The sequence below is a fragment of the Gopherus evgoodei genome, chromosome 2, assembly GCF_007399415.2.
Source record: "Gopherus evgoodei ecotype Sinaloan lineage chromosome 2, rGopEvg1_v1.p, whole genome shotgun sequence".
Taxonomy (NCBI): domain Eukaryota; kingdom Metazoa; phylum Chordata; order Testudines; family Testudinidae; genus Gopherus; species Gopherus evgoodei.
Genome location: NC_044323.1, coordinates 254,653,280 through 254,666,816, shown reverse-complemented (window position 1 = coordinate 254,666,816; position 13,537 = coordinate 254,653,280). Strand labels below are relative to the sequence as shown.

The 13,537-nt window shown below is 42.2% G+C and overlaps 1 non-coding gene across 1 annotated transcript; it reads left to right on the top strand.

The window, feature by feature from the left end:
- Positions 1-13,442: 13,442 nt before the first annotated feature.
- TRNAS-AGA lies at positions 13,443-13,524 on the top strand. The gene has a single exon. It is a non-coding gene; the product is annotated as a tRNA-Ser (tRNA).
- Positions 13,525-13,537: the final 13 nt, after the last annotated feature.

Below are 13,537 nucleotides of genomic sequence, written 5' to 3'. Positions count from 1 at the left end.
GTCACACAATGAAATTAATAGGCAGGAGGTTTAATACAAGCATAAGGAAATACTTTTTTACACAACACAGTCAACTTGTGGAATTCATGGCCAGGGGATGCTGTCAAGGCCAAAAGTATAACTGGATTCAAAAAATATTAAGATAAGTTCATGGAGGATTATCGAAGATGGACAGAGATGCAATTCCATGCTCTGGGTGTCCCTAAACCTCTGTCTTCCATAACCTAGGACTGGATGACAGTGGATGGATCACTTGACAATTGCCCTGTTCTGTTAATTCCCTCTGAAGCATCTGGCACTGGTCACTGTCAGAAGACAGGATATTGGAGACCCAGTATGGCCGTTCTTGTGTCTTGATATGGATGGAATGACGATCAAGTCAATTCATGCCCTCTTGATTTTTCAGTGTACATATTTTTTCCATTGGTTTGGTCAGGCAAAAGTACGAAAGAAAGCCCATAAAAAAACATAATCCAGAGAAAACAAAATGTGGCCAGTTAAACTATAAGCAATGTAAACAGGAAAAATGTTAAGTCATTTGGAATCAGAACATCAATTAAAAAAGCTTCAAAACAACAGCTTACTGTTTCCCAGAAAACTGTAATTACAAAAATTCAAAATAGATTTGGAGGGATTTTTAGTTTAGTTCACTTTAGACAGCATCAGTGATATAGGGCAGGGGGTACTGGAACAGATTCAAATTGGTGTAGACCAGGACCAGTGAGATACTGCAATCTATATAAATTAGCCTTTCTTGTTAGCCAAAGATTAATGAAACACCTCACAAATCCTGCATATTTATGTACAGTGTGCAGATAAGTATGCAGTGTACATATGTACTGTACACTACTCTTGTACATTACCTGTCAGCATCATCATCAGAGGCTTTACTTTTTTAACACTTTGCAGCCAAGGAATTAGCTGTGGCATTGCCAAGCAGCTGTGTATCCTCCACGGACTCTAGAATAAGCTATAAAAGAAAAAGGTAAACAGGTCTTACCAACTCCTCGCAAACCAGAGCCAGCACTTTAAAACCAAGCTGGTCATTTTCCACCTGGCAAATCTTGTGGCTGGCATCTCAGGTCACCATCAGACACCAACCAATTCTAGCAAGCTATTGTTGGGCTGGCAGGCTGAGTGAAATAAACAAAAGCCAGAACAAGACAGTATGTTGGCGGGGGGTCCGATAACAAGGCAGTTACCATGTGGTCTGGGGCTGTTCTTTCCTGGGACTCTTCCCTTGCTGTCTGCTTCTTTTCTACTTGACCCTTCAACTTGTTGGGGAACTTGGACTATCGGACACTGCATGCCAGAGACAGGGCTGGTTCTTTATCTCTTACCACCGGTCCTCAACTAGAGACTGAGTATGCAATTCTAAAAGCTTATGCATAGAATGATACCACAGATCCTGTATTATCTTCATCTTGTTACGTGCCTTGGATATTTTCTAGCTTTCTCTATTATTTTAATAAAGGTATCTAAGGTTTTACTTTGTCCTCAGTTTGAGTACCCTCAGAATTCCCATAAAATACTGAACTCCATAGTGTGAATTCTATGTAGCCTGATTCTGGGGGAAGAACCTTACTACAATCAGAATGATTGGTCATTAATCTAACATTATCAACCTTAAAAACAGTCAGGCAACACTGAGAAGATCCTAGATCTAGTAAAATAGTGAATTCCATGCTTTTTTTTCTTTAAGCACCTAGATAAAAACTCTGCGTTATTCATTGGGTTTTTTTGTTTGTCTGGGTTTTTGTTTGTTTGTTTGTTCGTTTTCTGTTATTTTACATTGTAGCTGAGGTTCATTGCAAACTCTAGAACAGTAAACCTTACAAAATTTACTACAAGCTCACAGAGCCAGCATAAACTGAAAAGTTACAAGCTCACATAACCCTAATTTTATGGTCATATAATACATTTATTGCTATAGCATAAGTTTGAGAAGACTGTTAAGTATTCAGCATGGGAATGCTGGGAATTTTTCTTAAATTGGATTTATGAGAGAATGTGTTAAATTATGAGGGAGGCCCTTTGTTGTTCTACAAAGCAGAATACCTATTAGGTTAAACACACAGTTTTATATAGAAGCCAAAACACTTCCTCCTACCCTGAGGCCCCAGTTCAGGGCAGCACTTAAGAACCTGCTGAATTTAAGCATCAATGGGACGTAAGCATGTGTTTAAAGTTAAACACATCCTTAAATGCTCTCCTGAAATCTCCTGATGCTTTCCTGAATTGGAGCCCGAGAATTTTCTTTTTAAAAAATTTTTAAATGTTTTCCCCAATATTTCTTTTCTTTAACTTTTTTACACTTCTCATCCTAAGATGCATGCTTTACTTTTACTTCTGATCTGTACTTCTCATTTAAATTACATCTATCATGTTACATTTGTATCTTCCCTTTATTTTGTTGCTATTTCCTACAACCACATCTACACAAGGTATTTATTGAGAGCCAAGCATTCCTTTGTGTCTCTGATGTGCAGCATAAATTTGTTTAAATTATAGTCTTTCCTTCTATTTTCTTTTTTATTATATTTGTATTACAATTTACTTTCCACCATAGTTCATACTTACTCTCTCTCTTTCTGTTACTTTCTACACTGCTTTTACTGAAAGGCAAGCATTATGACTCCCTTTTTAACTTTTTTCTACAGATGATAACACAGCCAAGAGTCTCTTTGCCTAAAGCCATGCCTTCTCAGTTCAGACCGGAGTATCCTTCAAAAACAGGAATAGAAGTTGTGTAGTTGTGTACTGTCTGAAGCACTAGAGGATAAACTGTTTTCATTAGAATTTGATTTTCCTTCATTCTTACACCACAAAATGTCTTTATCCATCTGTTCCTATATTAATCTCACTAAAAACAACTCTTGGCCTAAATTTACAAATAATCCATTGCCTCACTGAAGATTATTAAAATAAACTTTAGACCTGCAAAATGGTTGCTTCAAGTACAATTTACTTTCCATTACCTTTTCCTTAAAAAACTCTCTCACCCTGCAGTGTCCCCTGCTGGTAGAGAGGAGCTAAAGTTTGAACAAAACCTATTTATCTGTGTTTTCTAGTAAGAAACAAGATATTTTTTAATGAGATGAGGTGGATTTTCATTTTTAGGGTGAAATCCTGGGCCACTGAAGTTAATGGGAGTTTTGCCATTGACTTCAGAGGGGTCAGGATTTCTCTCTCTCTCTCTCTTTCTCTCTCTCAGGAAAGTACGTTACTTATCAGTCTGAAAAAAATAGCTGGATTAGCTAGTTATTTCAAATATGAGTGATAATCCCGCTGTTGCTTTTATTGCTAAGGATATTAAATAATTCTCTTTTGTTATGTACATGAACTAGTGCAAACCCATTGAAAGATACAGATTTGAAGGGAGCACAGAACAGAGACATTATTTCTCTTTATGTTTATAAACTAATTAAACATAAAAGCTTGTTTGAAACAACATTCATACGTAACCCACATGCTAATCTACGTTGCAAAATATATAATGAGCAAGACTCAGATGCTGAAGAAAAGACTTAAACACAATGCAAGAAGACAAAGAAGAAAATGCATATGGAACCTGATGCAATAACCAGACTTATTTATCCTAAACTGCTAAAGCTATAACGAAGGATCTTTGCCAGAAAGGAAAAACTGAAGGAAAATATCTCAGAGTTAATTAAATCAATAAAACTTTAAAGCATGATTACAACATTATTCAGAAGGACCTTTAAATATATCCATAAAGAAACTTAAAAAAGAAATATTACTAATTTTTTTTATTCATGTAAAAGGAGGACTTTCTTATTCTGTCCAGAGAGGGGCAAATCCTTGGCCCAGCATGCACCCTGAGAAACTAGCTAGGAACTTGGGGGACAGGCATGAGAGACATCCTCCCCTAAAGTCCATGAGACAGCTATGGAGCCATTCCATCCCAGCAAGGACCTGATGTGATGAGAAGGATTGGAGATCCTGTGGCAGATTCTCTGGCTTTACCACTGACCTCCCTCAGATCACCCATATCCTGCCCCTACCTGTGTGCTGCTGAACAGGGAGTCTCTTCAGAGCTGGGCTACATAACATGCAGATGTGAACGCCTTACAGAACCCCCCAGTACAGACCACTCCCTTCTGCAGTATCACTGCACTGTGTCCACTGCCTGAGGGGCTTTGACAACTGAAGAGGCAGTTGCTTGATTTTCCCCTAAGAGGACAAATCAGGTATAATCCACATTGTGGATATGAGAGGTCCTGAATGTACTGCGTGTCCCTAGAATCTGGTAGTCGTAAAAGGTTGGCCTGGTTTGAAAGACTTAATGACTTACTATGTGCTATATCACTAGGCAAGGAGACACCAAGGGAAGAAATAGCAAAGAGAGGAATGTGTAACCTCACATAGGGAGAGGAATGGGAGGATCTCATAGTCCTGGGGCAGAGGAAGGAGGAAGTCAATGGAGAAGAATAGGAAGAGGGAACCCCACAGTGTAGAAAAGAGGAAATTACAACCTCACTTTGTGGAGCAGAGGAAGTGGGGAAAGCTCCTTGGGAGCAGGAAGGAGGAACCCTATATAGGAGAGAGCAAGGGAATACCTAACTAATCAATAAAAGGCAGTGTGATCCAGAGGACACCCACTCAGGAGACTTGGGTTCTCTTTCCAGCTCTGCTACTGGCCTGCTGGGTGACTTTGGATAAGTCACTTCCTCCTTCCGTGCCTCAGTTTCCTCTTCCATCCCTTGTCTGTTTGAAGTGGGAGTTCTTCAGGGCCATGACTGTCTCTTACTGTGTGTGTGTACAGTGCCTAGCATAATTTGGGGTCCTTTAGGTGCTGCTCTAACACAAATAACAATAATAATCAATAGTGCAAGTACAGTGATATGTTCCAGTACACTGTACCAATAAGATATTTATAGCTGGTACAGTGTACTGGAAAGATAAAGGAGGATCCTGCCCCCAGCCCCACCCCCTGCCCTTCTGCGGAGCTGCATCTCCTTTGTCTGTACAGCAGCCCCACTGGAGGACAAGGCTTGGGGGGGCAGGCAATAGCTGGGTAAGAGAATGTAGGATTTCCTAGTGTTTTGGTCTCTTAGAAGAGCAGATATTTAAGAACAGTGTGAAAACTATGTCTGGTTTAAGAGCCTGATAATAAAGATACTTTAACAAAACAAATAAAAGCAATCAGAGTTCACTGGAACCACTATCTCCCACTCACACAGCCCTCCACACCCACAATCTTCTAGTGGTTTGGTGCTTAACCCCAACGCCCCAGCTTATTTGGAGCTCATCCCTGGAAAATATTTTCCAGTGTTGGCTACTACATTATATAATAGTATCGCTGTTTTGATTTTTATCCCTCTGTCCCTCCGCTAACCCAGTCTCATATGTTGTTGGTCTCTCTCAATGCAGCTGTGCAGTGGGATGATAATCTGAATGATTTTTCCACAAGAGCCCCCAGTCTTTTCCAAGATCTGTGTGCTGGATGGCTGTTCCATATAAATCATATTCCACTGCTTTGCCCTTTCCTCCCAGACCAATTATATTATATTTACTACTAACTATTATGCGGCACCTTATAGACTAACAGACGTTTTGGAGCATGAGCTTTCGTGAGTGAATACCCACTTCGTCGGATGCATGTAGTGGAAATTTCCAGGGGCAGGTGTATGTATATGCAAGCAAGAAGCAAGCTGGAGATAACGAAGTTAGTTCAATCAGGGAGGATGAGGCCCTGTTCTTGCAGATGAGGTGTGAAAACCAAGGGAGGAGAAACTGTTTTTGTAGTTGGCAAGTCATTCACAGTCTTTGTTTAATCCTGAGCTGATGGTGTCAAATTTGCAGATGAACTGAAGCTCAGCAGTTTCTCTTTGAAGTCTGGTCCTGAAGTTTTTTTGCTGCAGGATGGCCACCTTAAGGTCTGCTATTGTGTGGCCAGGGAGGTTGAAGTGTTCTTCTACAGGTTTTTGTATATTGCCATTCCTAATATCTGATTTTAAGTCCATTTATCCTTTTCCGTAGAGACTGTCCAGTTTGGCCGATGTACATAGCAGAGGGGCATTGCTGGCATATGATGGCGTATATTACATTGGTGGACGTGCAGGTGAATGAACCAGTGATGGTGTGGCTGATCTGGTTAGGTCCTGTGATGGTGTCGCTGGTGTAGATATGTGGTCAGAGTTGGCATCGAGGTTTGTTGCATGGATTGGTTCCTGACCTAGAGTTACTATGGTGCGGTGTGCAGTTACTGGTGAGAATATGCTTCAGGTTGGTAGGTTGTCTGTGGGTGAGGACAGGCCTGCCACCCAAGGCACATGAAAGTGAGGGATCATTGTCCAGGATGGGTTGTAGATCCCTGATGATGCATTGGAGAGGTTTTAGCTGGGGACTGTATGTGATAGAGATATATATCATCAAATTTGAAATAGTTGTGTGTGAGGATAAAGGCACAGAGCTCAGCAACCAGTTGTGCTGTGGCATCATCAGGGATACTGTTCCTGACAGCTTGTATTCCATCTGTGTGTGGGATGTTTGTGTAGAGAGCCTCTACATCCATGGTGGCTAGGATGGTGTTTTCTGGAAGGTCATCAATGCATTGTAGTTTCCTCAGGAAATCAGTGGTGTTGGAGAGTTGTCTGGCGGCCTCCTTTTGGTAGTCAGACCTGTTCATGATGACAACAGCACCTACTTTATCAGCATCTTTGACTATAATGTCAGGGTGGTTTCTGAGGCTGTGGATGGCACTGCGTTCTGCACGACTTAGGTTACGAGGCAAGCGATGTTGTTTTTCCACAATTTCTGCCTGTGCACATCAGCAGAAAAGGGTAAATGGACACAAATCAGATATTAGGAATGGCAATATACAAAAACCTGTAGGAGAACACTTCAACCTCCCTGGCCACACAATGGCAGATCTTAAGGTGGCCATGCTGCAGCAAAAAAACTTCAGGACCAGACTTCAAAGAGAAACTGCTGAGCTGTAGTTCATCTGCAAATTTGACACCATCAGCTCAGGATTAAACAAAGACTGTGAATGGCTTGCCAACTACAAAACCAGTTTCTCCTCCCTTGGTTTTCACACCTCAACTGCAAGAACAGGGCCTCATCCTCCCTGCTTGAACTAACCTCGTTATCTCCAGCATGCTTCTTGCTTGCATATATATACCTGCCCCTGGAAATTTCCACTACATGCGTCCGACAAAGTAGGTATTCACCCATGAAAGCTCATGCTCCAAAAGTCTGTTAATCTATAAGGTGCCACAGGATTCTTTGCTGCTTTTACAGATCCAGACTAACACGGCTACCCCTCTGATACTAATTATTATTTTTATCTTTCAGATAGAACCATTTTTGACTTGGTCTGAGATGTTTCCTCTGCACCAATCTGCTTTATCACTCCTCCTTCCTTCCACCCTAATTTACAGGAACAGACACTCCTGCTGCCAGAGAACATAGGTGCAGTGTTCTACACAGTGCCTGCCAAAGGACTGTTTACTTGAAGTTACTCATTATTATTGCTGATTTGGAAGTACAACCTTTTTGATACACAGCATTACAAGCCAACAGATTTTCAGAAACTACTTTACAATGTTTGTTATGCCTCACAGAGATCAAAATATCATAGTTATAGGCAGAATTTTCAACACTACACCATATTCATTAAAAGGATAATGGCCCAATGGGTAGATATTTTTTGCATTACAAAATTTATTTAAAAATCTTTCCTTCCCTTGCTAACACCTGAATTATCATGCTGTTGACGTACTTAACTAAAAATTGGCTGGCGTGGCTCTAAACATTTGAAAACACATTAGCTCCTCAGCAAGACAGAGCCAGCACTTCACTTTGGAAGTTTTCCAACACTTTTTAGGAAAATTTTAACATTCAGGAGGACTGGATGGCTCAGAGGACTGATAATGGGATAAAGAGTCTTGAAGTTATCAGTTCAAATCAAGGTGGGAAGTGAGTGAAAGCTGTTACAGTTCAAAGTCTGTTTGATGGCCTACATTTTTTATCCGAGTCTAGTCCCCAGTGGACAATTCAGCTGGCACCAAAAAACCAGACCGACAATCCACCATTACAACTGGCTCGGCTCCTTTGTTGGAAGGCTCGGCAGAAAGGTCAAAGACTGAATCAGCCTCAAGCTTAAATTGTCCTCTCAGCTCTAGTGCTAGTCCCTCAGTATCACTGATGAGATACATTGACAGCATGGCATGAAGAATTTTGCACTTATTGCTACCCATGCTGCAAATGTTCTTTAGCGGAACAGATTCTCCAGATCTAATACTTTACTGAGTATTAAGTTAACACAGAAATATTTATTATAGATTAGTCTACAATTAAGGGTCTGCATTATGTCTTAATTTTTTTAAATTTGTGCATTGGGACATTATTGGGAAGTAAGTCCTCCATCATTTAAAATGATACATTGGACCCATTGATCAGGAAAAGGATTTGAGGAATATTGTGGAAGAGTCATTGAAATGATTATTTAAGTGCACATCACTGTCAAGAAGTCTGGTCTATACTTGAGATTAGCACCATTCAAGCTATCAATAGCCTGCAAATGTTGTAGCTGTACAGACCCCTACTGTAGACATCACAAGACATGATTTGCACCAGTAGATCTTATCCCTGCTTTAAACCAAGCAAGCTTCATCAATGTAAATCACAGCTTTCTTTGTCTATAGTAGGGGTTCACACCAGTCCAGCTATGCAAGTTGTTGGCCACTGATGGCTTGAATCAAGGGCTAGTACTCATCATAGATAAGGCCCATGTCTAGTTACGTTACAAACCATTTCTTTTGTTTTAATCTGATTTTCTTTTTATTCCCAATCCTGTTCCTAATTAAACCATATGAGTCTTAGACCACTGTTTGAGAGTTTCCTGCAGAACCCCCAATGAAGAGAAAGGTGAAACAACCTTCCACTTCTATGAAGAGAGAGTAAAGCAAGTGTGCCTGAAGTGCATTCCGTTCAAGATCCTCAGTCAAAAGCACATGGACTAAGGAACCCTCTCCCATAAGGTAAGTCACTTGCAGGCCTGCAGAGTGACTGACACATGGGAAATATCTAGACTGGCCTAACTCTATTCCTACCACTACTCCAGTGATGTATAGGGACCAGAAACTTGGCAGAAACACCCCCCAAGAAGAACCCCCCCATAAGTGGAGAAAAGCTGCCAGAATGACTGTACACCACCCTCTGTTGCAGTCCCCAGCATCAGAGGCATATTGGGGGAGGTTGGTGGCATGGCTGAAGTACACCACACTCTATCTCAGCTGTGGAAAACCCATGATGGCAGTTGGTGGTAAATATAAGTTACAGCAGCCCTGAAGGTGCTTCAGCTTATGCTAGGAGTAACATTGCAAAGGTGGCTTAAAGCCAACTTGATTCCTTTCCCCACACCCTCATTTCTGTGCTGAGCATCACTCACTCACTCATGCCCGTCACCCCAACCGGGGTATGGGCCGCCAACCACAGATCTCCAGAGTCCTCTATCCTGGGCCATTCGCTCTAGCTGGTTCCAGGTATAGCCCATTTTTTTGCTATCAGCCTAGCTTGGCCAAAATGAGGAATCTGGCCCAATAGGTCAGATTCACTCTAGTGTAAGTCCATTGACTATTATACCAGTAATTAATGTGGCCCAGTAGGTCTATATGATTGCAACAGGCCAAGTTTAGAATGACACGGCAGCAGCAGGCAAGAAATCTTATAAAAGCAATCTCTTCAGTTCAATGAATTTTGGAAAAGAAGGCACAGGCCTTCAAACATTGTTCAACTGAGCAATACTTCAGTAGATTCATGAGAGAAGCCCTTCGGCAGTCCTGACTTCAGCACATTTCTCCTGTAGCGACTCCAGACATTTCTGACACCTAACAACAGATAAACACATTGACAGCCACAAGATTGATTGAAGGGAAAAGAAGCTGTTTTGCAGTCAAAAGAAAATGTATTTAGATTTCTAAGGTCATTTGAAAGAATGCCAGAAAAGTACTTGATTTCAGCATTCTTAAGCTCCTTATGATGGTGCAGCAAGTGGTCTTTCCACATGTGATGATGTATTTCAAGACAAGAGTTTCTTCAAGATTTTCCAAGCCTGCAGGCTCCTGATCCTTTTTCAAATTACAGAGATGATAGTATACCAGGGAGAATTGTGATTAGTCTAAACTCTCCACAGCTGTGAAAGACAAATGTAAAAATTCCACTAAAGAATCCACTTCTGGACTAAATTTACCTACATGACACCAACTCCTAACCAAGGGACTACTTAAAAGAGCTGGAGCAGGATCAATGCTATTCAATTTCTTCCATAGCATCAACCACAGGGAGGCTCACAACTGTTCTACCTAACACATCTCCCAGCAGTGCTATCATTATAAGCTGGTTGTATTCAAAGAATCCAGAGATGTGTGGGAAGGAAAATGGAGCTCTGAAATAAAAGCTTAAGTACAAGGGAATTCAAAGATGACTTGCAATTCATCACTTGTAGTACCAGGAGAATTATAAAACACCTTGTAACCCAGAGGCTTTGCCTGGAGCCGTTAAGGACTGTAGCCCTCACTTCATCACAGGCTGACAAATTTTGAAAAACGCTTGCAAGAGAAGCCAGCAATGAGCTTTTTGTCAACTTGCTAGAAGAGACAGCACTGCTTATTTTATTTCTCTCTCTTTCTCTCTAAATTGCTTCCTCGAGTTACCAATCAAACATAACACACAGCGTTCAACTCCATCATTTTTCTTAATGTGTTACAACCGAGAGAACTGGCCTTGTGCCAACATGAAACACTTGATCTTCCATGCGTGTTTGAAGATACAGGAACATACAGCACATGTTGGGAGACCAGTGATTCACATCACATACATTTGCCTAGACTTATTATTAAAGAAATAGGCAATATTCCATTTCTACAGGAAGCACTTCAAAAATATAATAAAAACAGTGCAAAAATCCCCCACCTGTTTAAGATATCTTCTAAAAAAAACTTTTTAAAAATAAATAAATGACGTGTTTAAGGGGGTACCATCAATTCAAAATTTATCAATTTCTAAAATTGTATTATAAGTGCTATCAGTAGTTAAACTCTCCCAGATTACCGCTGCCAATTTCTTAGAATCATAGGACTGGAAGGGACCTCGAGAGGTCATCGAGTTCAGTCCCTTGCACTTATGGCAGAACCATCCCCAACAGGTGTTTGTCAACCTGCTCTTTAAAATCTCCAATGATGGAGATTCCACAACCTCCCTAGGCAATTTATTCCAGTGCTTAACTACTCTGTATGGTTTTAGCATCACACTTTTAAGCCTCCATTACAGTCGTCAATCTTGGAGCTGCTAAGCGTTGGCCTGGTCCCCAGAGTAAGCCACAAAATCTGTATCAGCATCAGGGGAACAGGTGGGTCTGTGAGGTCACAGCCATACCCCTTACAGCAAATACAAGGAGGGGGTTGACATAGGAACTGCAGTGGTGGCTATGTACCACCAGAAGATTCCCCTGCTCAGTGGAGTATACTACCATTTTGCACTAGTGGTAACTTGGCCAGAGCAAGGCTATGAATCTGGCCATGAATTTTCAAAATGCTGAGATTTTCACTCAAAACCATAGCTGTTTATTAAAGAGATCGGGCCCATTTTCACCCCAAAGTGGTTCTATTCCAAGTGAAACCTCATAGTTTTTTAGCTAAATTGGACCATTTTCTCAAAATTGCAACATATGAAAAGCTCACATTTTTTAGTTTCAAAGGACCAATACATAAAATACTGAACCGTATTATTCATTTTATATGATTCATGTTGCCTCTAAATGGAGACATACCCCAAAAGCTACTCAATCACACTGCTCTAAAGCACCATGGGCAGAACTTATAGCCACAAAGATGCAATTTATATTTTAATCTTCCTGCTTTTGTCCATAACTATAAAAGGGATTTAATTCTACACGTTTGTAATTATAATCATTGGTGCTCATCTGCTGGTCACACTTCTTCCTCTGTCAAATGCCATGTTTTGAGGATGCCATGTTTTGCAGATGAGAGTGAGTGAATGAGAACTAGTTGGGGGCATGCACCCTCGGGAAGCAAAAATTTGAGTTTGGCCCAAATGCTCTCCCTCACTTCCTAGCATGTCCTAGCTGAAGCCCAAAGCCTGAGCCCTACCACCCATGGGAAGGTGGGGAACTCACCAGTTGCCTGCTCCTACAGCGTTGTGCCCCTGGTGTTTCCAGAGGGGGGTTGGGCCCAACCTCTGGTGGCAGCCCCAGCAATCAACACCAAGGTGGTGCATCCATGAGCAAGAGGGAGGGGGAAGGGCTGCTGCTTTGCTCCCTCCCCCCAATCATAGCCCAGGAGGTTGGGCCACAAGAAAAGCCCCTGGTGCACACAGTGGCCTCATTTGAGAAACACTGGTCTAGGAGCCAGACATGCCAGCTGCTTCCGGGAGCTAGGGTTGGCAGGGAGCCTGCCTTAGCCCCACTGCGTCGCCGACCGGGAGCAGCCTGAGGTAAGCGCTCGCTGGCTGGAGCCCACACCCTGAAACCCTCTGACACCGCAATCTGAGCCCCCTTCTGTACCCAAACTCCTTCCTGGAGCCTGCACCCCATACTACACGACAGAGGGAGGGGAGATGGAGTGAGTGGGCCAGGGGCCTCAGAGAAGGGGCGGTGCCTCGGGAAAGGGGCAGGGCAAGTATGTTGGGTTTTTTGGGATTAGAAAGTTGGCAACTCTAGATCCAGCACTGTTGTCCATCCAAATGTACCTCACTGGGCCCAACTTCCTCATCCCCACATACTTTAGCCAATGGCCATCTCCAGGGAAAGGGAGACCTGCAGTCCTCATACACCATTCTCCCCTCAATGAACTAGCCAGGGGACTGCCAGGCAAGGCCTACAACTGTCACCTCTTAAGGTTGTCTAGGATGGGGGGTTAATTTGGTGGTCCTGTTCCTCTTAACATTGGATCCAGTGTGATAAGTGCACCTGTGGAAAAAACACACGTTTGCACAAATGGGGCTTGTGAGTGTAAAAATATGGGCATGAGAGGTGCAGCTGCAAAAAGAAAAATACCTGTCTAGGTGCAAACAGCTTTGCAGGTGGCAAAAATGTACGTGTGATGGGCACAGCAGCAAAAAAAAAAAACCTTTGTGGGTGCAAGCGGCCTTGTGGGGGCAAAAATATGACTAGCTGCAAAGAGAGTCTTGAGACTAGCTGCTTTTGTGGGTCATGCCCATAGCTAATAATCTGGCAGTCATAGTGCTGAACCTGCAGGGACCACTGATTAACAAATAAGTCAATGAAACAAACAACAATCACATTACAGACCATACACAATACAGTTCTTGTAAAGGCCTGTCCCAACAGAGCAAAGTGATCCAAGAACCAGAACAAGTCCAATCAGTGCAGAGAGGAGCTCAGGTAGGTTTTGAATATGTTTCTTATATCCCTGCGCCAGCCCTAAACATTGTAAGTAGTCGTGGCCGAGTGGTTAAGGCGATGGACTAGAAATCCATTGGGGTCTCCCCGCGCAGGTTCGAATCCTGCCGACTACGAGCTGCCAGTATT